The following is a 27,038-nucleotide window of genomic DNA, read 5'->3' as shown; positions in this document are numbered from 1 at the left end:
TCATTTGGCTTGCAGAACTGAAGCTTTCCAGAGAAAAGCAGTGTGTCTTTTAGCAAAGACAGAATTACTGGTCATCATATGTGAAAGTGAGACCATTTACACCTGCATTCATTAGGCAGGTGTTCACAAAGCTCCTATGTCATGTTTGAGAGACAGGTTGTCACTGCTGTTCTCCCAGATTTAAGACATACAGCTTCATTTTTATACTTGTTTTAATTCCAAAAGATACTGGTTTTAATTCAGTGCAGTAATGGGAAATGCTTTGAAATACCAGAGGTGTCTTAAGAGTGAAAAAAGCGTTTCCTTTCTTGCTTTGCTTTCAAGATCTAAACACTGCCTACAGATACAGAAAAATGTATATGACTTACAATCTGCTTTCTACTCTCAAATTATTCAGATAGGGATATTATGGAACAGAAATTCATGCCATGAATGTTCATCCTAACTTTAGATAAATTTATGCTCTAAATTGTCTATTAAGCATATTGAGCATTGAGCATATCTTTATTCTACAGTTTAGACTTTGGTAATTGCCTTTCATTTTGTTCTGATATTTAAACTGATAACGGCAATTTCTTAATACCAAAAGATGTGCAGAATATCACAAAAAGAAAACAAATGCTCTAGCAGAAAAGATAAAAGCTCAGGTGCGGAGGAGGGGATGGAGACATGTTTATTTAGCCATCAGATCAAGTAAGAAGATTAATTAATGGAGACAGCTTCTAGATCCTTCATTTCACAGTGTAATTGGAATCCTTCAAACACGTGTCTTTTGAAATTACATGTCCCTTCAAATCATGCAAACCACTCTACTTCAATACCTACATCTATACCTGGAGATCAGGGATAGTTATACAGCCCAACTGAAGTGTCAACAGAGAGGTAGCTGGGATATTTCTACTATTGTCAACAAGGAGGAAGGTAGAATCTGGCAGACAGCCATTAGATCTCCAGTGGGTTGGTGCCTAGAGATGTGCATCTAGTTCCACTTATGTGGATAGCTGAAGGTCACCACGTTTCCCAGCTGGGAATTTTTGTACAGTATGTTCAAAATCCCAGTATCGGTCACAGACTAGCTATAGTTGGAAAGGACCTCTGCAGGTTGTCTTGCCCAACCCCAAATGTGTTTCATACACAGTTTCGCAGATAGGATATGCTTTAGTTAAATGACTAGGAAACAGGGACTGTTGCCAATGCTCTGTTCACCAGATGACTGAGACACCTCCTGAGCAGCTCCAGGAAAGGAGAGTGATGAAACTTGAGTTTCAGGACAGAACACAGGCCACTTTCTTGCCAAAGGCAGGCACCAGGCAGATGTGGACATGATGTTCCAACAGCTCCTCTGGATTACACAAAGGCCTGCCTATATCTGAGGCAGGATGATTAGAAATAAGCAGAGAAGCAGAGGCAGCGGGCAGTAAAGCAGACAGGTGGAAGAACTGAATCTGAGAATAAAAGCACATCTCTTTACCATACTGTGCCTCAGGAACAGTACTTTGACACAACCCTGTTTATTTCACAAAGGAAGAACAAAGAGAATTCAACTTCATTGTCATTTTCTCCTCTAACACAAAGGATCCTCAGGACTCTAATTACTAGCTAACTGTTCACAGCAAGAAAGGGAAATGGTCATGGGAGACATGGAATTTATTTTTAAGAAGATAAAATTGTGAGCAGGTTTTTCTGATGAACAATGAATGAGCAGATGTGAGCACGTTTGAAAAAAAAATACAATATGGGCACAGTAATTTTAAATAAGACCTAAAGACAAGAGGTGCAAAAGGGGATCAAAGCATCTGGTGGTTTCTGAGAAAATCAGAAACTGTCTTTAAAAACAACATTTAACCTTTGTTGGATTAGCAGTTATCAAAGGGTTTCAGTAGAACAGCATGAGAGGAACCGATGAAGTGACCAGCAGCCTGCCTGTCATCATTTAAAAAGTTTTCTATGAAATAACCAATGCTAGTCAAACTTTTGTTCTGAATTTACTAATAGAAGTGACTTATAACTGGGACTTAAATGCTCAGAAATCAAGTTCCACAAATACAGTTTAAGTCAGTCATCTGGATACAAAATTCAGCTTGCCATAAAACTTTAACAGATTTTATAAGACATTTATTCATAATATACTGACACTGATAAGAAGAGACATGAGGCTGTTCCAACTCAAAAGCTCCGTTTTTGGTTTTTTGTTTTTTTTTTTTTTTTCTTTTGCCAGAGGAAGACATTTCTTTGAATTAGAGCCAGAATGAAAGTTGCAAGGAACAGAAATGGGGTTCCTAACAGTCACTCCAAATTGGCTAGACATGTTAGACCTCTGGGGCATAAGGCTTTCTCCAAAAACTTGCCAATTCTATGCAGATCTGGCACAATCTTTGTAAAAAATGCTGCAAGTAGTTAATTTGAGTTGGACAAAGCCCAAGCAAGAGAATGAAGCTGCTGTCAGGAAAGACAAATGAATGCAAAGACTATACTGACAAATTTAGCACGCTATACCCACTACCAGCCTGTGTGCATTTAAGGAATCTAACAAAGAATTGGTGGATGACTTGATACCTTTAGCGTGGCTATTACACCTACACAGCTGTAGTTGTTTTGCCTGGATCAGGTTTTGGTAGTGAGAGGCAAAAGGGATGTCTACTTTAAACAAAGAGCTGCCAGAAGCTTCCCCTGTAGTTGATAGGGCTAATGCCGGTCAATTCTAGGATGGACCCGCTGCTGACTCAGGCCTGGCCAATTAGTGATTGATGTATTTGAGAAGAGGAGGAAGTTGACACAACCCTGTTTATTTCACAAAGGAAGAACAAAGAGAATTCAACTTCATTGTCATTTTCTCCTCTAACACAAAGGATCCTCAGGACTCTAATTACTAGCTAACTGTTCACAGCAAGAAAGGGAAATGGTCATGGGAGACATGGAGTGAAAATATGAAAACATCTCCACAGATACCAAGGCCAGTGGAGAAGGAGGAGGAGGTGCTCAGGCCCTAGAAGAGAGATTCCTCTGTGACCTGTGGTGAAGATCATGGTGAGGCAGCTGTTCCCCCTGCAGTCCATGGAGGATCACTGGGTACCAGAGACTGACTCGCAGCCCGTGGAGGGCCCCACAGCACCCTTTTCTGGTTTAGGAGGTGGAGTGATAGAATGACTTAGTGGGTATCTAGCACCCAGCCAGGGCTAAACCACCACACCACAGCTATATTAGAAGCAATTTATTTTGATTGTGTAGAGGCTATTTACCCATCTTCAAACTGAATGGAAATAAACATTATTTGTTCCAAAGCAGTAATTCACTTTGACTTTAGCTTACAAAATTAATACAAAGGTGAAGCAAAATGACTAGATATAGTGGATCCTTGCAGAAATTAAGAGCTTTAAATGATTCTAATCTTACTAGTGCATATTTGGGTTTGCCATACTTATATCACTTTCTGCACAGACGGAGTGAGAAACCACTTCTGTTATCAGCAAAGAAAATTAATTCCTGAAGAGAACTCTTGCAGGTGCTTCTATTTTATCATTACTGCTTTTGAGAAGACAGCACAAGAACTAAAAAGAGCATGAGAAGGCATGCTCTTTCCAATAGAAGAATTTTTACAGCAACAAAAAAAAATTCAGAGGTTTTGTCTTTTTTTCTCTTTTTTTTATAGTAGAAAACCCAACACAAGATGACGATGCTTTCAGTGTATCTTGGAAAAAGCTTCGAGTTAGGGTGAGTTTTAGTCTCTTTCAAGAGCGCTATTGAGTCAGGAATCTCAGAAGGAACTTAACAGATGGTTTGAAATTTTTCAGTGCTGCAGTAATTATAACAGGCTTGAGTTCAATTGGGGTACTGCTAAAGCCTTAACCCTTCAACAATTCCCCCACTGGACAACCATAAATACTGCCCTAAGCAGAGGAACAAATAACTTCTCATTAAAAGGAACACTTATGTTCCAGAAGACAGGGTGACTTGTCTCAAAAATTACAAACCAGAAAATTCTTGCAAAATAAATGCAAGTTTGCTGCAAACGAAAAATCCCTCAACTCTAATAGTTTCATTAGCAAATTATTAAAAAATAAACATTGGGAAAACACAGTCACTCTGGAATCTGCAATGACTAGCACAATAAAACATTTCCAATTGTGACAGGAGAGTATAGTAGGGATATCTACATGAATTGTTTAACCCAATCTCAGACTCTGTAAAGTGAGTTTAAATTTGGCTTGCATTGCTGTAAAAGATCTCTGACTTCGATAGGGAGATCAGTTTTCTGGCTTTCCAGAAATATTGAGCCAACACTCAAGATAATTCCTGGGCATATCATGCTGAAGATTCGTTTTCTGAAAGGCTTTTTAATTTTAAACACTATAGATATATTTTCTCTCTCCTGCTTTTAAGATATCATCAAGGCTCATCAGTAAGTTCTTTTGGAAATAGGAAAGGAGTGGATTGTTAGCAACCCCTTCTCCAAGGGCTTAATATGCAATAAATTGCAAGATTTGGATGCAAATTTGTGGTGCTTCATCACATATCAAGAGAAAGCTTAAAATAAAGTTCTGAACATACAGAACTGTTATCTAGGAGTAGGTGACAGGAAGCTCTGTTTATGGGTATGTGTACTGCCTGCACGCCCTGCACACAATGCAAAAAGTGTGTGTGAACAAAGTTACAAACTTGTGCTATGATTTTAAAATTGCTGGTGATTTAGTCCTTTCAAAAGCCATTAAATGAATTAAATGCTAACAGAAAGTAGATCATGAAGACACAGACTGTAATCACTGTAAGATTTTGCTATATTTAAGGGTAAGGTTATCAAATACTGATTTACACAACAAGCTTTCAGACACCTTCTTCTAGCCGGTCATCCCTATGCTACCTTATAATTAACAGAAAGAAATAAGCTCCTCTAGAGGGTTATTAATTTTATTCTGTCAGAAAAATGTGAAATGACTAACTGCCCAAGACAGCACTGATGCATGAAGAGTGATCTAGATCTTTCCACAGCAGAGCTCACAATAAATTACGCATGAACAGAATTGCTACGTTTGTGCAGTGACTGAGAAAGGTGGGCATTTTACAGAGGTTATTGAAGGCCTTTTGTGCTTCCAAAATCATGTCATGTTGTTATTGTTTAACTCCAGTCAGCAATTAAGCACCACCTAGACACTTGGTCCCAGTGGAGCAGAGGAGAATTAGGGGAAAAAAAAAAAGTAAAATTCATGGCTTGAGAGAAGAACAGTTTACTAAATTAAATGAATTACTGTAACAACAACAAAAAATATTACAACTAAAAAAAAGGAAGAAATAAAAAAAAAGAAAAAAAACCAACTGATGTCAAATGCCATTGCTCACCACTCACTGATTGATGCTCAAGCAGTGATCCATCCCTCCTAGCCAACTCACTCCAGTTTATATACTACGCATTACAATATGTGGTATGGAACATCCCTTTGACTGGTTTGGGTCATGTCCTGGCCATGCTCCCTCCCAGCTTCTTCTGCACCCCCAGCCCACTTGCTAGCAGAGCAGAGTGAGAAGCCACAAAGGACTTAAGCTATGGAAGCACTGCTCAGCAATAACCAGAACATTACCAAGGTTGTTTTCAGCACAAATCCAAAACATAGCCCTCTACAAGCTACTAGGAAGGAAATAAAAGCTATCTTAGACAAAATCAGGGCATACATCCTGGAGTTTCAGGTTCCAGAGCCTGATTCGCAGGGGTACGAGCTACCCTTTGGGCGTTCACATTCAAAGCAGTGTTTTGCAAGAAAAATGAGTTAAACTTCATGTCTAAGAAAAACATGACAGATACTTAGTCTAGTGATGATCCTTGGCAGAGGATCAAGTCTTTCTTTATATGCATGTATCAGATTATGTTGTTTCATCAAACCCATCTATTGTTCAATTAAAGCATTCTACCCAGCAAGCTCATAACGGATAGCCAGGCACCTAGCTAAGGTCACAAAGAATTTTAGGGAAATCCTCAAAGTTGAAAAAATATTAAATTTAACAGCAGGATGTATTTGCCTTTTCTATATAAAGGACATTAAAGAAGAGTTTACTTCTGACTTAGATTTTTACTGGTGTTTAACCACAATGTCAGTCTCCACTGTGAAGCTATTACATCTCAATGAGCAGCTTTGGAAGAAATTGATATTTCAGTGAAGTTGTACATTAGTGTATGTGGTTCATTACAAAGTGAAATGTGCTCTTTTGCATTTAAATGGGCAAAGAGATGACATCATTAAATTGTGGTTCATTACAAATAAACATAAGACTGTCCATTCATTATACTCTTCCCCCCAACTCAGCTGGTAAGCAACCAAATCACTAATACAAGCTGGGTGTATGTGAAAATCTGGTATCTTGATACCATCTGATAGGTTTGTGCCTTTACTACATTCACAGAAAGATGGTGATTTGCATCCTGCAGAGTAACTAATATTCTGTAGCTAATTGTGTGCACTGCCATGACAGAACATCTAAAGAAGGACATTACTGCATATGTCTCAGAGGGAATAGGAAGATACTTCATTTATAGCCACCCATCTGTCTAGTCACGGCAGAATTACATACAAGCACAATGCACAAATTGGTATGTCCTTCAGGAACAGTTCTCCCAGCACAACAGCCTGTCTCTCCACACAACTCAATTCACCTACCAGTTTGTTGTGTTGTAAGATTCTGTGCATTGTGTGCTTGATGACAGAAATTTGAATTAGAGAATTGGAGGGGAAAAGACAAATGAAAAGCTTAATATCAACCTGAAGGGCAATAATTGTGTTTTCATTTCTTCCCAGGACAGTATTTATGTTGCTGACTTCTCTCAGTGGGACATTGTCCTGTAAGTGCAGCTTTCAGCTTCAAGAGGTCTTGCTCAAATGTAGTTGTCCAAAGATGAATATTCTGCAGCAGAACAGCAAATAAGTTCCTCTGCAGATTTAGATGGCTCAGAGATTTTTAACAACAATTAACTGTTGGGAATATTGATAACTTATCATTCATCATAAACATGAAAGTAAAGGAAAGTCATTATCTCACAGACTTCTCAGTGCACACTCAATAAACACGTCTTTTTTTCAGAAGTCAGAGAAAGCACTCTTCTCGGGTGTATGCAAGTGACTCCACAAGGCATCCTTTCGCCACGCTGCAGGTATGGCAGTCCTGAAGCCAATGCTGACCAAGCTCCTGTGTCTGCATGAGGCAGCTCAGCATGATGCACATGTACTAACAAAAATAAAACATTACACCTGAAGCAGAACATTTCTCATCGGGAATACAGCTTGAATACAGCATCAAACAAATGCAGCTATGTTGCTTTTAAGTTACTTAATTGTATGTTATATCCATGATTCCAGAGTCATGAGATGTTGCCAGCTTCAGCATTTCTGCAGTGGTTACCATTATGCAGTATAGTTGAACAGTGTTGTCAATGCAAGATTAGATTAGCCTTGGAAAAATGTCTTTATTGCACTTTCAGATAATCCGTTTTCTGAGCAACTGTCCTTCTACCAATTTCTTTTTTTTTTAAGTTTTTTTCTATACTATTTGCTGACATATTTGTTTTGGTGTATTTGCAAGTATAGATGTGTTTGTGGGAGGCATTTTCATGTTTATGTTTCTGGCAATAAGTGTCTGATCAATTCCTATCACCTTATATGGATTTCTGCTTCATACAGTTTTAATCTACTCTGTCTCTTCTTTTGACTGTTCAATCCAGACCAGACTTCCTTTACTTCTTTATGAAAAACAACTGCAATTTCATTCAAATACTATTGTTCATATGGTGTTAGTCATTGAAAATAGCTTAACCAAAACATGAATAACTGGAAAACAAAGCCCTCATTTTTGCTCACATTTTTGATATTTCCATGATTTTTAAGAAGCTGCTGTATAGATTAATAAGTTATATCTTAAATTTTGTATTTAGGATGTGAATTGCCAATGATTTTTGCCTGGAGAAAAAAGTTGTGTGCAGTAAGAAAAATGAGTAACACAGGCACTAACAGAGGCTTTGGTCTCCACTTACTAATAGAAAGCCATCAGTGATGGAAAAGAAGTTGTCCAAGTAAAACTCTTTTTCCTTTTGTGGAATGAACACTGAAAGCCTACCCTGCATGGCCAGCATAACTAGGGAGCTGGAGAATAGGGTATTTCCAGATGAGCAATGGGTGAGCAATACTTAGGAATCTGTCAGGGAGAGCTACCTTCAGTAGGCGCGTTTGAGTTTTGTGGACATTTCAACACAGAAGCAAAGAAAACCCCTAAAAAGAGATTGGGTGGGTGAAAATCAAAGAGAAGGGGTTTAAATAGCACCATGGACTTGGATGCATAGATAAGGCTCCTCATCTTGGTGCAGAAACAACCACCACCAATGCAAGAGAAAGAGGTAGGAAGTGAGGAGATGCTGCACTTCCCTTCTGTAGGATAACAACTGGTGAGCTAGAAGATTGGAACTGGGGGCCCCAAAGATACAGAGGAGAGGAGAGGAGAGGAGAGGAGAGGAGAGGAGAGGAGAGGAGAGGAGAGGAGAGGAGAGGAGAGGAGAGGAGAGGAGAGGAGAGGAGAGGAGAGGAGAGGAGAGGAGAGGAGAGAGGAACAAATGAATGCAAGGAGTTCTGGCTTCAGGCAGTGAGCTTGAACCTCTTGATGAAAAGTTATGAGCCAAGTTATGAAATGTGGGACACTCTAGAAATATTTTGTATAAGATGTTGTATAACTAGGCCACCAAGATTTACTATCTCTACACCACAAGTAATTAGAAGTACACACAAAAATGTATCATGGATCAGTGAATATATTTTGCACTAATTCAAAAGATTTTGGCAATAAAAGGAAAGCTTTGTACAGATTTAAAAAGATGTAAAAGACTATATCCCCAACAATAGTGAAACATATTTGTGAGGTACTTGTTTCAAGTACAGAATGTTTTACTTTTAGATCAGGCTACTTCATCAACAAAACCAATTAGTGATACAGCAGTAAGACTGGAATCATCTATTTAAAGAAAAAACAGAAAGAGGCTGGTCAGACAAAACAACACAAAGCAAAAGAAAAAAGACAAATCTATAAAGGCCTTTGGACCAGAAAGAAAGACATAGTTAATTGCTTAAATATATCACAGACTTAATCTAAGCAAACATGTGTGGTAGTTCTTATCCATTTTTATTCATATTCATTGGCAGTGTTTGTGTTCTTTCTCTGGCATACGAACTACAGCATTTCCTCAGCATAACTGCCAATTAGGAAGGGGTCAACTTTCCAGGTTATGTTAAACTTAAATTTTACTCAGATTTAAAAAAAAAAAAAAGAGCTACTGTGTCAACTAAAATTGTTGACAGCAAGGCATTCACTTATTCAGCATTCATGTCTAAGGATAATTCAACTTTGGCACATTATGAGCTGTTTCTGAAGCTCAGTGTAGTAAACAGGAGCTAACATTCCCAGAGGGGCAGAAGGTTTGCAAATATTTTTTTGAGATACCAAATATTCCATCTGTGGCATCTTGTCACCAATCTAACAATTTAAGAACTGTCATTTTAAAAACCATCGTGGAGGAAGTGGGAATTCATATATTTTCATGAAATCCCAGATAAAATGGGGTTCAAATTTCAGTAGGGAGACAACTGTCTGGAAGACCGTATTTCAAAGTGCACCACCTCTTCAAGAACTTTAAAGGAGCCACATTGACATTTTGTGCATCACTGAAAGACTGGCAGGCAAGGACAAAATAATGTGTAACACTTCAATAAAAATGAATTTCTTTTAAATTATTTTAATGAAATTTTTTATTTGCAGGAATACTAGAGGTGGAAAAGAAATGTCTGGTGGTAGTGCTAAAGTATATAAATGACCATTCAAATGTCACCTATCAGAGCTACTAAAAGTCAAAGACAAAAAAAAAAAAAGAGAGCTCTGAAACATTTCTGGCCCTATACTTTAATTTTAAAAATCATGACATTGTATTTTTAAAATATTTATTCTGATGGGATATTTCACTTTAGACATCAAGCTGTCAGTCCAGGCAGATGATTCCAATTGAAGTTTCATTTGATGGTTAAAGTACCTTCACTAACACAAGAGGACACAGAAGAGTAGGCCTAATTGTTGCAGGGCTCTTTGGGGGTATTTCAGATTTATGAAAGCAAACCAGACTGGTGATTGATCTGAGAACTGCATCTCTGTCAACTCTCACTAGTAACAGAGATATACTATGGGGTTGTCTGAATGATATCATGTGGATATTTTTATCCAAATTTTATTTTAAAGACAAACCAGGAGACAAACCATGAGCCAGCAATGTGCCCTCTTTGCCAAGAAGGCCAATGGCATTCTGGGATGCATCAAGGAAAGTGTGGCCAACAGGTCAAGGGAGGTTCTTCTCCCCCTCTACCCTGGTGAGGCCTCATCTGGAGTCCTATGTCCAGTTCTGGGCCCCTCAGCTCAAGAGGGACAGAGAACTTCTGGAGAGAGTCCAGCACAGGGCCACATTATGATCAGGGAATGGAACATCTTTCATATGTGGAAAGGCTGCCGGAACTGGGGCTGTTTAGTCTAGAAAAGAGGAGATTATGGGGAGATCTTATAAACATTTACAAATATCTAAATGGTGAGTGTCAGGAGGTTGGGACATCCCTTTTTTCTATAGTAGCTAGCAACAGGACAAGGGGTAATGGGATGAAGCTGAAACACAAAGAGTTCCACTTAAACATAAGAAAAAACTATTTCACTGTGAGGGTGAGGGAGCCCTGGCACAGGCTGCCCAGGGGGGTTGTGGAGTCTCCTTCCTTGGAGGTCTTCAGGACCCACCTGGACATGATCCTATGCGACCTGATCTAGATGACCCTGCTTCTGCAGGGGGGTTGGACTAGATGATCTCTAAAGGTCCCTTCCAACCATTCTACCATTCTATGATTCTATGTATGCTCTTGACGACCTAATAACAGTAAAAACTGCTATTTCTCAAACTCACAGTTTTCTGTAGCCACTAGGTCCAGTCCAACTACTGATAACTCACATAATTTAGCACAAAGAACTGCAGGTCATTATCTAATTAATCCCCTAAACCAGAAGATAATAATGCCAGTGCAAATACTATCAGGAATCTAGATATTTTTTTTCTTATGCCACAGGGTCTTGAACCAAAAATATAGTGAGCTATTGAGGCATTTTACAGCTGTCAAGAATAAAGACACGGTCACATTAGTAAGTGGAAGAAGGTAAAATACTTTGGGTTTGCAGGTGGAAGGGCAATTTAGTGGCAGATATCAAGTAACAGTGTGCAATCTGGGGGAGCGGGAAAGCCCATGATTGTTGTCTATGTCTGTTCCAAGCAGAGGCACCGTCCCTGTTGTTCTGTAGCAGGGTCTATGGGAGGTAAACTCCAAGTTTGACGTTCAAATTCGTCCACATTTGCAACCATGATGCAGCTGGATATCATGTTTGTGCCTGTGTACACACCTAGTAACAAATTCCCTGAGTGTCCCATGACCTCTCAAGTCAGTCTTCTGCACAGATGACTTAATGGACACCCTGGAGTCAAGGGACTGACCTGAAGATGACTGACTGAACTTTGAGCCACCTTCCATCATGATTATTCATCTGAGGAGTTACAGTTACAGGAGCTCTCTAGGTGGGAATTTCAAAAAGTTGTAGCGATTCCCCTAGGCCTCATTCAATCTGTAAACTTAATTGTCTTGATCAACACCCTGAGCAGAGTGACCCCCATCAGCTTCTACTGGGGAACTGATCAAATCTTATGTAGGTAAGGCACTTTAAGCCACTTGGAAATAGACTGTAGAAACTTGATACAAATGCATAAATGTTCATGTAAGACTGTCTTTCACAAATTCTTCTAAGACGGTTAGATGTTTTGTATAGCATTCAACATAGCTCGTGAAAATGGACCATGCACATGCTGGAGTGGTCAAGTAATACCACAAAACAGTGGAAAAGTGGTTTGGGGAGTTTTGTCCAATCTGAAACACCATTGCAAAAACCCTTGCAATGAAGACTCCCATTTCCATCCAGACAACAATCAACTGTTTGAGTGATTTCGTTCCCAAAACAAGTACTATCCTATGCCAAGCTACAAGTACTTTTCAAACAAGTACTCTGTCTGTAATTGTCCATGCAAAAATTTCATAGCATCAATGATGCATCATTCAGAGAAGGTGTGGATTTGCCCAAGCTTTCCAAACAGCTGGAGGAGGGTGTTAATGCTATTTTTACCACTGCACACCCAAGAAGGATGTGTTGTGATAAGGAATCACAGCAAGATGGGAACTGCAGAATGACTAACTATTTCTCACCTTTCCACAGTTTGGGTTTCCACAGAATCCATAAAAGTGTTAGATTATATATAGAAAGAATTGGCAACAATGTATTTAAAATCCATCTCAAAATTGCAAACTGAGAGCTAAGTGGTATTTATTTGACATGACTCAGCACAAAGCTAGGAGTTGGGAAATGGCAAATCCTGTGTGACATCTGCCAACAATGCTTTACTGTCTCTTGTTAAAGAAAAACAGCCAAGACCTTTAAAGCCAAAAAAGTAAACATTTTCACTCCTTCTAGTCTCATTGTTAATTTCTATCTACATTTTTATGCAAATTCACACAAAAGTTTCCAAAAATCAAGACTGAATAATTGAATTAATAAAGTCCCTGTCAGTAACATCAAATTTGGAAGGGTCATTGTTAATAGCAAACCATATAAATTAATAAACTTCAGTGTATGTCAGGTGATCTTACACTATATGGATATGTGTGTGTCAAACAGCACAGTAATGGCACACTGTTTTTTTTGACTTTTAAATTACCACAAAGATCATATTCAAATAACTTAATTTGCTGTTTCTTATTATCACATCTATATTTCTAGAATTACAAAGGATAGACTCAAAGATGTAAATCAGCAACAAAATATTGAGTGAACTTCAAATGAGCAAAATCAGCAAATGCTTGGGAGAACTCCACAGAGGCCTTTCTCTATTCATTGACTTAAACTATGAAGTTTTGCTTTTTTTAATTGTTAAACTGCACTTAACAAAATAGACTTCTTTACAAATTTTGTGTACCTGGATGTCCAGATCATGCCATAGTCAAGGATGCTACAGTCTGGATGAGAGATAAAGAGATGATATGAGATAGATATAATAGAAGTCTAATAAATTCTCAGTGGTCTGAAGAAGGTGCATATGGACTGTTCATTCTCTTTTCTCATACAGAGAGTAAGAGGATGACTATCAAAGCAAACAACAGCAAACCAATCAACCAATCAATCCCCACTCCACCAAAAGGAAGGTAGAAAGACATAACTTGTCTCACATAACATAAAATTAAAGTAAGAAATTGCTTATAATCTTTTCACAAAGATTCCAAAAGCAACCTGAAAAATTCATGGAAAAAGAGCCCACTTGGGAATCATTAAATACAAACCTACCATTGTGTCTCTGGAAGGGCAATTAGACTCTTCCCTAGGCTGTCGATTCCCTATTATTAACCTGTTTTAGTCAAGTCACAACATGGCTGAACATTTGGTCTAATCAGATATTCCCCTGCATATATTTTTATGTCACTATCTCATGCTTCAAAATGTCTAAGTATTTCAAAATTATATCTGTCTTTTGTTTTTTGCTATTCTTTAGCCATTATTTTTACTTAATGCCCACAGAAACCAAGTAAAATTATGAAATATTTCTATTCCAAAACTCAAAGTCTCAAAGATCTAATAGGTACATCCTATAGCTACAGGGATGCATCTGAGAGTGCCAAAGGACTGATGTGGTTGCTAAGCTGCTCTCCATCATTTTCAAACAATCATGGAGGACAGGCAAGGTGCCTGAGGAGTGGAGAATGGTCAGTGTCACTCCAGTCTTCAAAAATGGCGGAAAAGAGGACCCAGGAAACTATAGGCCGGTCAAGTTCCCCTCCATCCCTGGAAAGGTGATGGAACAACTCATCCTGAATGTCATCACTAAACATATGAAGGAAAAGATGGTTATCGGGGGAGTCAACATGGCTTCACCACAGGGAAATCCTGTTTGATCAACCTGACAGACTTCTATGAGTGCATAACCGGCTGGCTAGATGAGGGGAGAGCAGCGGATGTCATCTACCTTGACTTCAGCAAGGCTTTTGACACTGTCTCCCATAACATCCTCATCAGAAAGCTCAGACAGTGTGGCTTGGATGAGTGGACAGTGAGATGGTTTGAGAGCTGGCTGAATGACAGAGCCCAGAGGGTGGTGATCAATGGCACAGAATGGAGTTGGAGGCCTGTGGCCAGTCGAGTTCCTCAGGGATCGGTTCTGGGGCAAGTCTTGTTCAACATCTTCTTCAACGACCTGGATGAGGGGAGAGAGTGTACCCTCAGCAAGTTTGCTGATGACACCAAACTGGAAGGTCTGGCTGATTCCCCAGAAGGCTGTGCTGCCATTCAGCAGGATCTTGACCGGGTTGAGAGTTGGGCAGAGAGGAACCTCATGAGGTTCAACAAGGGCAAGTGCAGAGTCCTATACCTCAGGAGAAACAACCCTGCAGAGAGAGACCTGAGAGTCCTGGTTGACAATCAACTGAACATGAGCCAGCAATGTGCCTTCGTGGCCAAGAAGGCCAATACTATCCAGTGATGGAGTACTGGAATGGGCTGCCCAGATTGGTTGTTGAGTCTCCTTCTCTGGGGACATTCAAAACCCAGCTGGATAAGTTCCTGTGTGACCTACTCTAGGTGATTCTGCTCTGGTAGGTGGGTTGGACTAGATGATCTTTCAAGGTCTCTTCCAACCCTTAAGATTCTGTGATTCTAAGATTCTGTGATTTTGTTGCAGATACCCAATTATTTTAGTTAACAACTTATTATTACAATAAGTAGTCAAGCACTTGTTAAGCATTTGTTAATCATCTAGTAATAGTTCAGTCAATTAGCTAAGCACTTGCAAATAACTCAAACACCTATTGATTAAGTAAGTATTCATTTGAATCACTAAAGGATCAAACTGCAAGTTACATACCACATCTGATAGGGACCTGTTACCTTAGCTAGGAGACCCTGGTAAATGTATTTGTTAGGTTACCTTAGCTGTTACCTTAATCACAAGACCCTGATATATGTATTTGTTAGGTTACCTTGGCTGTTATCTTAGTTGTTACTAAAACAAAGGGACTGATATATTTTTTTGACCAGTCACTGTGATTTTGAAAAGTTTATGATAGTTAGGAACCAATCAAGGTAAAGGGCAAAATTAAGAGATGAACATTTTATGCATGCTTTTGTTGACAAATATGATTCTTTTGTTTGAGATGTATAAAAACCCTGAAAATGGTAACTAAGTACTTATGGAGGAGCTATCCCCCCGTGTTTTCCCAGCGCTGCATAATAAAGAAGTGCCTGCTTATTTGCATTCCTGTGTAGATAAGTTTTTCGAGATCATGGATCCGTCAACAATTTGATATCAGGTTTTGTACTTCTAGCAATGGATTCACAAGTCTACCACCTTCTCCTTCCTACATATGTCACATTCACGTTCTGATCAAGGAAGCACTGGTATTAAGTGTTCCATTAAGTCTTTTTTTTTTTTCCCCCGTTTTTGCATTTGCATTATTTTCCCACTTCCACTTCTTGATTACTTCTCTCATGTATTAAAATCAGCCTTTTAATGAACCATCAGCTTACCCTAGCAATCCAGGAATATTACACTGAGTACAGCACTTGCATTTGTACTACATCCTGACATTTTTGTAGGATTATTAAAAGAATAAACTTTGAAGATTGTTGCATTCAAAATAGCAATGTCTAAGAAGGAGTACACTTACATATACTCATTAGTTTGCTTCTTCCAGATGCATTTTTTAAAAATGAAACAACACTAATGTTTTCAAGTTAATGGATTAACAATGAACATAGCAATAGATAAATTATAATAATTTTAAACCACTGGCAATTATTTCTATTTATATATGGAGATAGCATGAATAGGGAGCATTGACCTGCAGAGAGACACATTAAACTATGCAGACTCACAAAAATCTGCAGAGGAGTGTTGGTGGGGAACCAGACTGTGAAAGAATGTTTCAGTGAGAAATTATGTTATGCATTTACTCTGAATTGTTAACATGCACCAAACACAGCAGTGCAATCACACTTCATTGTTGCCTTTATGTATTTACTAGTGTGCTGAAGGCAAAGTATTTACAAAGCATTTCCATACTCACTGAACAAAAAAGTGTAAAGAACTGGATCTCGATATTTCTGCTACAGTTCGCCACGCCAAATGAGAGTCTGTGGCACAGCCTGCAGACACTAAGCCTGTGCACAATTTCTCATCTGTGAACTTCACTCCATGTAATCAAGAGCTACACAATTCATTCCTGCACCTGTAACCATCCCTGTGGCCCCTCCAAGAAGTCAATTCCGTGTACTGGTCTCAACACGATTATTTTATTGACATTTCTCAGCTGAAAGACTTTTGCAAATACCATCCAATTTTCCAGCTCTTTCTAAAAGATCAAAAGATGCACCTTGCATAGTAGACAGGAATTTACACTGATGACTGTCCATTGTCTTGAATAGAAATGCTACTCATGGCGTTTGCCCAAAGCTAAATGTGTATGTCTCTATAATAACTAACTGCAGTCAGACCACAAAAGCATACTTCTATTGGAGATAAAATATGTTTGTGCTGGAGAATACCTTTTGCCTGAACAGCCCTCAGGCTAAGATCTTCGAGGCCTCCTAATTAGGGAGGATGGCACTGAGCTTGAAACCTGTCATTCCAAATAAAACAGCTGGAAAGGGCACACAATTTCTGCTTGGAAATTACAACAATATAGGTTATTGCTGCAGGTTGAGGTCCACTTCTGGCAGAGATCTGTAGATAGCAAATCACTCTAGTCCCTGGGTTCATTCATATAGTGGGAGGCAATCTAATAGACTTCATAACCACAGGACAACCTGGCCAAGGCACTGACCTACATTTTCTAACCTTTAAAATGCAGAAATAAGTTCATATTTAGCTAAACCTCCCAGAAACTGTCACTTCTTCAAATTGTCACCTTACTATTTTAGCTGCCCACATTAGACAGATTGCTGGTCTTTCGGCTAAGTCATATATGGAGGTTAGCAATAAAGTTCACTTTATCACATTAATTATTTGAACCAAGTTTAGAAGACGTGAAATTAATTTTTAGGGCTTTTTTTTAAAAAAAAAAAAACACTGTTAAGGAATAAGGCATTTTCAAATCTCTCAGAATCATATTTTTTATATGATCAAAAGAATCACAGAATCATAGAATGGTAGGGGTAGGAAGAGACCTTTAATCTAGTCCAACCCACCTGCAGAAGCAGGTCCACCTAGATGATGTCGCATAGGAACATATCCAGGCAGGTCTGGAAGACCTCCAAGGAAGGAGACTGCACATCCTCCCTGGGCAGCCTGTGCCAGGGCTCCCTCATCCTCACAGTAAAATAGTTTTTTTCTTATATTCAAATCAAACTTTTTGTGTTTCAGCTTCATCCCATTACCCCTTGTCCTGTTGCTAGATATCACAGAAGAAAGGCATGCCCCAATCTCCTGACATTTACCATTTATGTACTTGTAAATATTAATAAGATCCCCAATAATCTCCTCTTTTCTAGACTAAACAGCCCCAGTTCCTGCAGCCTTTCCTTGTATGAAAGATGTTCCAGTCTCTGATCATAATGTGGCCCCACACTGGACTCTCTTCAGCAGTCCCCTGTCCCTCTTGAGCTGAGGAGCCCAGAGCTGGACACAGGACTCCAGATGAGGCCTCATCAGGGCAGAGGAGAGAGGGAGAAGAACCTCCCTGCTGGCCACACTCTTCTTGATGCATCCCAGGATGCCATTGGCCTTCTTGGCCTCGAGGGCACATTGCTGGCTCATGGTTAGTGTATTATCAGCTAGGACTCCCAGGTCTCTCTCTGCAGAGCTGCTCTCCAGCAGTTCGACCCCCAGCCTGTACTGGTGCAGGGGGTTGTTCCTTCTCAGATGCAGGACTCTGCACTTGTCCTCATAAGGTTCCTCTATGCCCAACTCTCAAGCCAGTCAATATCCCACTGAATGGCAGCACAGCCTTCTGGGGAATCAGCCAGTCCTCTCAGTTTGGTGTCATCAGCAAACTTGCTGAGGGTACACTATCCCCTCATCCAGGTGGTTAATGAAGATATTGAACAAGACTGGCCCCAGAACCGATCCCTGTGGAACTCCACTGGCCACAGGCCTCCAACTTGACTCTGTGCCATTGATCACCACCCTCTGGGCTCTGTCATTCAGCCAGCTCTCCATCCATCTCACTGTCCACTCATCCAAGCCACACTGTCTGAGTTTTCTGATGAGGATATTATGGGAGACAGTGTCAAAAGCCTTGCTGAAGTCAAGGTAGATTACATGCACTGCTCTCTCCTCATCTAGCCAGCCAGTTATGCACTCATAGAAATCTATCGGGTTGGTCAAATAGGATTTCCCCTTGGTGAAGCCACGTTGACTCCCCTGATAACCATCTTTTCCTTCATATGTTTACTGATGACATTCAGGATGAGTTGTTCCATCACCTTTCCAGGGATGGAGGTAAGGCTGACCAGCCTGTAGTTTCCCGAGTCATCCTTCCTGCCCTTTTTGAAGACTGGAGTGACATTGACCATTCTCCACTCCTCAGGCACCTCCCCTGTCCTCCATGAATGTTCAGAAAAGATGGAGAGAGGCTTAGCAATCACATCAGCCAGCTCCCTCAGCACTCTAGGATGCATCCCATAAAAAGAAATACATTAATTTTTAACTAGTCAAAAAGAAAACTTGTATGACTTCAGTGATTACATAATCACTAAATCATGAATTGTATACATTAAAAAAAAAAATTAAAAGTTACTTTGAAAGTAAAAAATCATATGATGATCTCTGTGCTGCATAACATGTATGCTTGAGGGCATAATTTTACCGCATTGGACCCTTACTGTAAGAACAAAAGAGTGAAAAAAGATTTTAATTCAGTACGATTAGAAAAGAAGATACTTAATTCTTTCAATAGTGATGCAAAGCATATCCTTCATGAAGTAACTTGCTGAAAATGCCATCTGCTTCACAGCATAGGAACAATAGTATTAAATGTACTCTCATGGAGACATGTGTCTTTGTAGTGCTTTTAAGAACATATTGTACATATCAGATCAGAAAGCAGCATTACTAGAAATAGTTTAAGCACATCTTAAAATGTCCCTAAAGTAATCCTAACAGTACCACAAATATGAAAATCAGTTGTATATACTGTAATGTTTTGAAGCCATGTTAGAGGCTTGCTTATCATTGTCTCTGATGCAAATATTTTTACCCTAATGCTTTGCATTTTGAAACATTTCTTTGTACTGAAATAAACTTTATAATAATTCCAACAAACACTTATTTTTAAATACTGACAAAATACAAATGTGTACAGATATTGTAAAAACTGGATATTTATTTCAGCAAAAATACAGTGGAATAAAGTAAGGTCTTTTTTCTATTCTTGTTATTAAAACATATAATCCAATGCAGAACTATTTTGCTTTCTGACTTCTGATTAATTCAACTTCCAGATATCAATCCAGAAAAAAGAAAATAAATTAAAAAAATTATACAGGAGGGTTATGCATAAAATGCTTTTATATGGGATATTCTTTCATGGCATAGGGAAAAAAGATCTTAACATATTCGCCAGTTCATGAATATGTTGAAATGTAATGATCATTTCATTTTCTTAATGGGAGTTTGAACTCAAGTAAGTTACCTCACAAGATGATTTTGGTGCTTTGTCTCCAGCTACATATCTATACTTTTTCCTTTTTTTCCAGATCATTTGTTTTAACATCACTCAATAGTTTTTACGACTGCAAGACAAATTAATCAGCTTGTCTAGATCCCTATTGAAAGACTCAGTGCTCAGTGCTAAATACTTCACTCTTGTTACGGTCACATATTTATGCCACATCTTACGATTTCAAATGGAAATCATAAGATGGCAGACAATTTTCTCAAAGCACATCTATTTTAAGATGGAGATATAGAAATACAAGTAATTTCTAACACTCTGTGACTCAATAATCGGCAAACACAAGTCTAAGTCACCGTTGAGAAGATTTTTGTACTATAAAAGCTAAAATTCACTAATGAATTGAAAGAAGCAGAGCACTGCCTATGATATCCATGATTATGGTGGCATGAGAGACAGAATTTTCCCAGAACTCCAGAAAATAAAGGTGAACTCCTAGTATCTTAAAACTTCCCACTACAGTAGTCTGAACACATGTTCAGAGACTCCGCTCAGTCCTATGTCTTATCCTTCAGTTTATAATCAAACACAGTCTTTATCAAGTCTGTTTGACTGTTCCAGTTCCTAGAAAGTCCCCAAAATGAGCTTCTAAGCTAAGAGCAGATATGGATGGATGAGGACATCTTACTGAGCTCTTTCCTACTTGCCTGGCTCCCACGTACAGACGAAACATGGCAGCAAGTCAAAGAAATTAGATCCAATGTTTAATATTCCTCATGAAACAGTATACAAAATGTTGATTTCTTAGAGGATGAATTACTGAGGAAAGAAGCCTGAAGTCATCACTTTTTTGTATATGTGTATAAATATATATATATATATATATAATGCTATACACACAGTACATTAGATAGATATATGTTTGTGGTGTATATATATATATATGTTTATTTATATAAACGTGAAATGCCACATACAGAGTTGTGTTTGTACAAAATATACATATATTAAAATGTTATATTGAGAAACAGTAAGGAAGAGGGCAGAAAAGTGCTTGGTCACCAAGTGTTCCCTCTCTCACTGGAAATGAGAAGATGGAGGGAGGCAGGCAGGAAGGAAGAAAGGAAGGAAATAAAGAAGGAAGGAAAGAAGGAAATGCTCTTATGAACAGGGAGAATAATCACTAGAGCACCCACTATAAGCAGCTAAGAAACATTTTTTAGCTCCTGATACAGATAAAATGTCTCTCAAAAATTCTTAAGTCAAGACAGAAATCAGTGCTAATCAATCTTTTACCTGTCAGGACACTGAAAAAAACTGATGGAAGACTTTTCTGTTATGTCTTTTAGATGTAGCTGTTATTAAAGATTAAAAAAAAAAAGGGAAGAAAAAAGACAAAATAATTATTTGTCTGAAAACATGAGCCAAGGGCCTTAGCATTCATCTACAGTCCACCATTTCAGCTTCCACAGGTTATAAAATAATGGGCAAACATGACATCACAAATGCAGTTTCAGATCATTCTCAAGAAACTGGAATGCTGTCTGCCTTGAGGAAACCATTTCCACATGTGGTAAGCCTCTTAACTGGCTTTGGCAGGTTCTCTGACGCTTGTAAGGAATTTCCTAATATTTTCAGGATTTCTTAAAATTGTTGGTTAGCAGTTTTATAAATTCTGTATTTAGGACAGTAAAACAATTGTTTTACATAACTCAAAGTCATTACCATAAACACAGGCTATATCTGCCATGGTGTTCATTAAAAAAAAACAACCATCTATAAATCAAACATATTCTGTAAATAAAATACAACCAAATATTATCAACTTGCATAAACTAATTTAAAGTGTTGTCTGGTAGCTAACATAAAAATGCCTTAAACCAGGCTAAACAATGAAACTCCAAAATGATTCAGTATCACCGTAGAATGAACATGGAAATAAATGGGCACAAGTTCCATTTTTCTTGTAAGTACAAACATTTACTAGAGGCACTTCAAATAACTTATGCACATGTTAGAAATTATCCTTCCTTTGTTTCTGACAGCTTCAAGAATTATTTTGCAATGACTTTTACATTAGATTGTGGCACTGATTTTTAGTTTTGCTATTGGTAATGTGTTTTTTCCAGCCACATAGCCTGTTTTGCATTCCAGTGAGTGAAAAATCTGGGAGCTGCATTTTTTACACTCACTTAAAGAAAGTGATGTTAGTCATATACTAATCTTTAGTCTCCAAGGTATCTGTACTTCCCCCTATATTTGCTTTTTCCTTACTTCTACTGTTAAGAATTATTTGTATCAGAAATAAAGACTCTTAAACTGAAGTTACAAAAAGAGGCTTTTGGGTTTTTTTGCAAAAGAATGAATCCCAGATTTTCTGCCATAGTAATATCTATGTCCTTCATTCTGATTCCCTGTTCCTCATTACAGGTGGCAATTTGGGCACTGGCAGGTTGCAAGGCGTATTTTTCAAATAGATTTACTGTTCAGTGTGCCGTTTCTCTGCATCAGCTAACTTGGGCCAAATAGTGTACATGTGGATATAACTCAGCTAAAGTCAGGCCTCTTATTCCAGGACTGAACTAGTATTTATGGAAGTTGAAACCATACCAAATCAGTCTTATTCTGACTGGATTACCCATATTACTTCTTTGAAGCTGTAGGACAAAAGTAAAAATTACAAGTGTATGGCTTCAAAAACATTTAATAATCAATGTGACTAGGTTTATCAATACCAAAATGAATTCCCGAACTTCACTCGAGTACATGCATAACAATGGCACGGATTAGTGCCATGATTGAACAGTTGTATGGACTTAATTTTTTTTTTTTAACTTTAGCCCCTACAACCTTTGCTGTCAAAGTGCAGAAGATCCTAAGCAATCCACATCACACTGTCAGTAAGTCCTGACTTCGGGGGCAACAGACATATATTTGTTATGATGAAGCAGAGATGACACGGCAGACTTCCAAAAGCAGGTATTACTCTTCACCTCTCGTAGTCTTTACTGTATAATACTTTCAATAAAATACATTGAATTCCCTGTCAAAAAACAACCACACTAATATAAGATAGAAGGAAGATTTGCTGTTACGTGATACTAAAGTATCATGTGCTCAGAAGGCATATTAGATGCATTCTATAGTAAAATACTATATAGTAGAATATCAGCTCTTGGAAAGTCGGTTGATTGAGGAAAAAAATAACAGATCTACTTTTCAAAAAGACACTCAAAGTCACTCATGAGAAATGCCCCACCTTAAGCTTTGACAGATTTTTCCAAACTAAAACTAAAAAAAGTTACAACACACACAAAATCACTTAAAAAAAAAAATCCATAGCATTTCAAGACAGCAGCAATATAATGTGCCTTATGTCATGCAACTGTTCAGGGCTTTTACTCTAAAACCTGGGATTTGAGGAATAGGTTTGAAAATCTGACAGTAAAATATTGATTCTCAGATCAAATCCTTGAAATCTGAGAGGTATTTAGCTGTGTAACCACACAGTTATTAAAGTTCAAAGCTGTAAAGCTATTAAAAAAATAACATGAGGTGACAGAATCTTTTTCAAGAAGAACTTTCTCACCTTTCACAAAACAAAGGCAATAACGTTTTGGCACACTTTGAAATCTTGTCATCTCTCCTGTCTTTCTTGATCATGGCAAGTCATAGTAAATAAAAAAGAATAGTGCTTTATAGGAGGAAATCATGCAAAGAGAAATATTCTGAGTCAAGCATCTGTAAGAGAAAGTTCTCTGCTGCCACAGAAGATTAGGTAGGATCACAACTGAGGCAGATCTTGGCTTCCACCTGTAGTTATCTTTTCTATACAAAAATGACTGAAAGGATTATGTCAGGCTATGCCTCATCATCACATTTACCGTAATGTGAAAAGCAGTGTTACTTAAATAGTGAAAACAAGTTAAATGAAGAGTAAAAAAAAAAAAAAAAAACCAAAAACCAAATACCCAAACCCCACAGGAATCTGGGTAAGTAGTCAGAGACATCAATATATGTTTCCTTGATCTCATATTCTTCCTTCAGCATCTAATACTGGAGACTCTCAGATGTATAATACTATACTACATGTCTTTTCAGATTGATCCAGTGCTATCACCCTTATATTCTTATTGCAGATACGTTTATATGTGTGTGTGTATATATATATATATATATATATATATCGGGGTTTTTTTTCAATCTTAGTGTATTTAATAGTGCTCTTGTCCCTAGAGCTACAATATTGATATAATGAAAACTATGTTTTGCATAAGCTATTTTCTAATCCTCCTTATAGTCTTAGAATGGAAGTCAGGCAAAAAATAGATATGGTAGTACCTTTAGGCAGAGCATATCTGTCCAAACCCTCCGATATTTTTGTTTTCTAAAAAACACAACAGAAACAAGTCCTAATCAACCACCTTCCTGACACCAGCATCTTAAATATTCTCTTAAATTTACCTATGAGTTCAAATTTTTCTCTAATTACACTTTGTGTCTGGAGTTCCTCTGCTTCAGCATGACTTCTGTTCTTGTATTTCATGGACATAACTTTCCCTGAAATATTCCCTGTGCTTTTTCTTAGATGAAAGGCAAATCGAGACGTAATTTTCACCTTCTTATTTTTCAAAGACTTTTGACACAAGTTTTTTTCTTTAAATATAGTCATGTTTCAGCTTCTGAGATAATTCATTTCTGCTTTTATTCCCACATCTCTAATTTTGCTTTAACATTGAATGATATGTTTCAAGAAGTTCTTTACTATTGGCACAACTGTTGGCAGAAAGAGAACTCTTAATTTCACTGTTCAACCTGGGAGCTCCTTACACTTTCTTTTCTGTATTTCTGTGGATAGTTCCATCTTCTTCCTCAGATACAAAACCTACGATTTATCTCAAGTGGTAGTTCCTTATATTCAGTAAATATCTGCACCTTACATACTCTTTCAGCACATATTTTAAGCACTACAGCTTTTAATATTCAAATACACACCCTGTGCATTCCCCAGGTTCTCAACCTGTGACTTCTTTGGTGCAACATCTTTTTCTCCACCCTTCCTACATGCTGTTTTATCTCCTTATTCACTTCTCTATAGCACTTCACTCTTCTCTATAATAAACAAAGAGATATTAAAATAATTGTATGCACTTTACACTAGGCACGGAAGAGTCTGAACAGTTTCAAAAGTTTCAATTACTAAAGTCCATATTTCAATTTGACAGAGAGCCAGACACAGCAAAAATGGTCCTGAAAAGATTTATTTAGTTTTTTTAGCTTTAGTAATCAATCTATAAAAATCCTAAAATACTGTGGAGGGGAAGGATCCCTGAGAAAATTCTCTGAAAAGATGAAGAACATAAAATCTATCACTCCTGTTACAGGCAATCAAAATGTTTATAGTCTTCCTTTAAGTACAGCTTCATTCCTCTACTTACAGCATAAAGCGAAATGTACAGATTGAATACTCTGCTACAATATGATTGACTGGCATCCTAAAATATACAATTTAAGTATTTGGGTACCTGATAGCATTCATGAGAATTCAAACTAACTTTAAGAATTTAGTGAACTTTTTCCCTCTGAAATCACCTGAAGTGATATTTCTTCCTTCTTCTTTTCATGTATAAATTTGAAGCAATCATGTTTCCAACTAGTTCTGTGATAACTCAATCATATTCCAGCTTTGCAGGTTATACAGGTATAGCAAAAAAAAAAAAAGAATATCTTCCCAAACTGTAGTCAGACATGATTTTTGACTGCAGTTTCCATAGGTAACAACCAAATCATCCCCTGTAAATCCAAATAAATTCACATCTGCTACTTAGGAACGGGTACATGAAAGCATTCCTCGAAAAAACTGTTGTTTCATTTATAGCCTCACTTTTCACTATGAGGCTGGTGAGACAGTGGAACAAGTTTCCCAGGGAAACTGTGGATGCCCCATCCCTGGCGATGTTCAAGGGCAGGCTGGAGGGGGTGCTGAGCTGATCCTCAGTTGGTCCTTTCCAACCCAAATAATTCAGTGATTCTATGATAGATATTAATTTTAAAAAAATATATACACCTACCTTCTGTGCTTCTGTAAGACTTTCATATTCTCCAGATAACTGTGTTTCATGAGTTTGTGTGTAGCCATTTTTGGTAATGGGGAAGAGGCTGTAAAGATGGCTCCTGTAAGAAGTTGCTCAAAATTCTCCCCAGCTGTGAGCCAGACCCACTTCTGGGGCTGAGCCAATTAGGTGCCTCCATGGTCAATTTTTAAGAAGCCAGAAGAGGGGGGTTCTTCCTGTTCCTTCTTGCTGTTTCTCCTTCTCTTCTGGCTGCAGATAGTGGAAGGAGGGTGAAGAGAGAGAACGCACAATGCAGATGCCAAGGTCAGTGAAGGAAGAGAGGAGGAGTTGTGCTGGAGCAGAGACTCACCTGCATCCTGTGGAGAGGACTGGTGCAGCATAGATTTGTTTGCAATTTGTACAGGACCCCATGCCAGGCGTGGTGACTGTGCCCAGAGAAGACCGTGAATTTGTGGGAGGGTAATGTTTCAGCAGAAGGTGCCTGGAATGCTGCTGGCCACAGAGGATTCCTATACTGGAGGAGTTTGTGTGCAGAAGCTGTAGCTGTTGGGAAGAATTCACACCTGAGAGGCTTGTTAAGGACCGCATCCCACTGGATGGACCCCATGTTTTCAGAAGCTATTGGCAAGAACTTAAGCCAGAGAAGTTTGTTAAGGACTGTTTCCCATTTGAAGGACCCTAGAATGGAGCCGGGGAAGAATGCGAGTTGTCCTCCTCTGAGGAGAAAGAAGTGGCAGAGACCATCTGTGAGAGATTGACCACATCCCCCATTCCCTGCCCCCCAAGTCACTGAGGGGAAGAGGATGAGATATCAAGAGCAGTGAGACGAGCCTGGGAAGATGATTTTTCTCATCCTGCCTTGTTTTTCTTTTTTATTCTGTTCTGTTTCTTGTGGGTAGTAAAATAAACTTTCCTTACTTTCCTCTCTGAGTACTGGAGTCTGTTTTGCATGGAACCATAATTGGCAGCAAGCCCTCGCTGCCCTTACCTCAGTCCACAATGTCCTTGGTTGTATTTTCTCCCATCTCACTGGGGCCTTCACCATCCTAACAAGGGTGGGGGTGGATGGAAGGCACCGAGCAAAAGACTGTCTTGGTGTTTCGCTGCTGGTGTGGCAAAACTACTACACTGTGAAAGCCTCATCTTTCTTCAGTCACCTTGCTGATATACCATGTCTTTTTTTAATTTCATTGATTCTTCATTATTAGACATCCTTTTGTCA

This window comes from Colius striatus, chromosome 1 (genome assembly GCF_028858725.1).
Source record: "Colius striatus isolate bColStr4 chromosome 1, bColStr4.1.hap1, whole genome shotgun sequence".
Taxonomy (NCBI): Eukaryota; Metazoa; Chordata; class Aves; order Coliiformes; family Coliidae; genus Colius; species Colius striatus.
This window is presented reverse-complemented; position numbering follows the sequence as displayed.